Genomic DNA, 3,315 nt, shown 5'->3' on the forward strand with positions numbered 1-3,315 from the left:
GTCTAGCATACCCTTCCCCACAAATTTTTTTTAACCAAAGTTAACCTTAGTGTGAAATCTACAATACGAATGATTTGTTAATAACTTGTATGAATTTATTTAAAACACCTAGTAAATCAGCAATTTACTTTGGGTTCCGCATCTTCTACTACATATTCATCTTCAATATCAGCATCATCATTGAATTCCTCTAAATTGCATAATAAGATGAGAAAAGAATGAAATGATGCCTCAATACGAAAAAGAATAAAACTATAGTATTATAATAGAAACAATGAAAGTAAGATGCTATTATAGTAGAGACAATGAAAGTAAGATGCCGAATAACTACATGTTTTGAAATTTGAACTACAATCACTATAAGTTAATCAAAAGCCAAATTCAATGAAATACATTTCATATTTTTAAGTAGATCAACTTCTTTTGGTTTGCAATAACTTACTTGTAATCATGCCTGCCCATCAAAGTGGTTCTCGTAGGTAAGTGTAACCTCTATGTCCTAAAATATTGTGGAGATTAGGGTTAGTTAAATGCATGAAAGAGCAATGTAGTTTCTTTGAGTTGCTTATCGTAGTCATATAAATATACCTCAAAATATCATTCACCAAAGTTGCCATCTTAAGTATTTCTAAGGGTTAGTAGTCTCCATATTACTTCCCTCTGCAATAACAAATTTTATGACAGAATTAGACATGGAATATAACAAATTTGCATTTGAAAATTTGTACAATAAAAGAGGCTGAGCTAAAACTGTTTTTCAATATATATATATATATATATATATATATATATATATATATATATATATATTAAAAATCTGAAGCAGACTCTAACTACTTATGGGAACCGTAAAAAGAATAAGCATCTTAAATTCACAAAACACCACTTTCATGACAGCTATATAACTAATTCATATGTACACGCTTCGTTAATTTCTTCTTCTGTTATTGGCGCTATATTTTTACACTATTGTCCACCATAATAAGAAATGGAAATTAAAAAGCAATACTTCTTCATTTGAGGAAGCTACAAAAGGTTTAGCTTATTGTAGGTAACTATGAACTTTATCACTTCTTAGCTACACACAAATTTTATTCAGCATGTAAAAATGAAAATCCAACATTAATTAATTAATAAAATCATATATCATAGTCAACAAATGTATCTATATTTTATTTTTGTTGTTAGAATTAATTTTGTGTTCAATAGTAAAGTATCTTGTAATAATTATAAATTCATAATATGTTTTTATTTTTAGTATTTATTTTGCAAAGAGCATGTAAATGTTGATGTTGATGGTGTATTGAAGCTATTATTTTTTCAATATTTTGAGATTGAAAACATTTTTTCAGTTTTGCAAGCAATTATTGTTATATTAGGGAGCGGGTTCAAGCATTCAACAGATCAACATATGTTTTCTTATTTTTACACATCTTTAATTTATGTTTACTCCTCTTACTTTGAGTTATGTTTATTATAGACTTAAGTGTCGATATTTATAGGAAAAGATTTGAGTGAAGTAAAATATAGATGTTTGCTATTTGGATTTAACAGAAATTTAATCCAATTAAACAGAAAACTGATTAAACCGAACCTTATTCGGTTCGGTTTTGGTTAATAACCAAAAAACAATAATATACAAAAATTTCTTGAGATGTATTAAATAAAGGATGTTCATTGGTAGTACACAAAACACCCTGGATAGAAGTTCTTTGTAGTTAAAGAACTTCAACATATTTCAAAATTGTCATTTATGGTTTAGAAGTTACCTTCACATGTTAGCCAAAAAATAAAATCAGAAGTTGGCCTTGACCTCAATGTGGACCTGTAATGGTTAAAGGGAAGAGGAATATCAACAATTTGAAGAATATCCCCATCTTTATGTTTGCATGTAGTATATTCAAGTATTCAATCCTTGTCAATCAGTGTTTTCTTACAGTCGATGGTAACACCAAAAGAGGTCGTTGGAACCCATTGAAGCTCGAATACCAGCATGATTTCATACACATCACCACCTGAGTCATAAATTCAGTTAGAAAATGTAACTGAAATTGGATTTGAAATAAAAACCGACACAATAGTTTGTTTACTAAAAGGTTGTTTACTAATTCTCATTCTAATCACCCGAATACAGTATCGTCAATCTTTGGACTTTCTATAACTCTTCTTGTTATTCAAACTATCTGATTATACACAAATGACGTATCTTGAATTTTAAAACCCTTGACCAGAAGCTCTTCCTTGTCCTCAATATCGAGCAATCTGAAACATTTAAAAAATCTAATTTAAAATATAAAATTATTAAGTATACCATCCCACCTAAATTGAGAATTGAATAGCATGATCAACCGATAACCAAAAGCAAGCTGTACGGTTGCAAGTTTTTGGCACCGCGCTCCCTCAATGTCTATTTTCCATGTGAAGGTGAAGGAGACGTATGGGTTCGTCCTGACCTTGAGGAAGTATCGATGAGGTTGGTTTCATGGATTTGAGAGGCAATAAAGTGACGGTGAGCGGCGGCAACAGGAGTCTATCCAGTAGTTGAGGCGGTGGAATAACTCTGAAATTCGATCCAAGTCTTGCATTTTAGAACATAATAGAATCAGGAAGAAGGCAGAGAAGAATGGATGATAAAATGGGATGCATACATCCAACTTCCTACAAAAGAGAAAACAGAGTTTAAATATAATCAAAAACCAAATACTAATCGTTCATTTTTAGGTTGTATTATGATGGCAGAAACTTAACCAAATAAAGTCACTAAATTGAAACTAACCATTTAACTGATAAATAGCCAGACCATTCTATTCAAGTACTTGCACGGATGTTAATCATCATGAACAGTAAATAAAGATTATAGTGTAACATACACGTTTTGAGATCGTGTTTTATATAAATAATATTATGAAATATTATGTGATATTGAGTATTGAGTTCTAACAGATAGTTTTTACTAGAAATAAAGTAAAACTATATTTAGAATCACTCATAAATTATTGGAAGTCTTATGAGATTCCAATTAAAAGCTAAATAGTGAAATTTAGCGAAAATATAAAAATTGAAATAAGTAAATTTTATTGTTGAAAGTTGTAGATAATCTCGTTAGAAACACGTAGGCGAAAACCTCGTCGAAATCCGAGTTATAACGAAGAAGTTATGACCAATCGAAGATTCGCGATAAAACCGGCACGGTGCCGAATGACGTAAAAAGTGAGTTTTTGATAAACTACTTTTTTGGCCTTAGCGATCTAAATGAAATTCATAGTATTCGTTAAACCGAGAAGTTCGATAAAAAGAACGCCAAAATTTGACTTC

General features: G+C 30.3%; 1 long non-coding RNA gene across 1 annotated transcript; it reads right to left on the reverse strand.

Annotated features, from left to right (window-relative positions):
• Positions 1 to 306: 306 nt before the first annotated feature.
• LOC145162546 (uncharacterized) lies at positions 307 to 2,014 on the reverse strand. Its single transcript, XR_013739166.1, has 4 exons — positions 1,938 to 2,014; positions 1,770 to 1,825; positions 589 to 660; positions 307 to 499 (listed from the first exon to the last, which is right to left on the reverse strand). It is a non-coding gene; the product is annotated as an uncharacterized LOC145162546 (long non-coding RNA).
• Positions 2,015 to 3,315: the final 1,301 nt, after the last annotated feature.

This window comes from Lactuca virosa, chromosome 3 (genome assembly GCF_052849685.1).
Source record: "Lactuca virosa cultivar CGN04683 chromosome 3, Lactuca_virosa_CGN04683_v6, whole genome shotgun sequence".
NCBI classification, from domain to species: domain Eukaryota; kingdom Viridiplantae; phylum Streptophyta; class Magnoliopsida; order Asterales; family Asteraceae; genus Lactuca; species Lactuca virosa.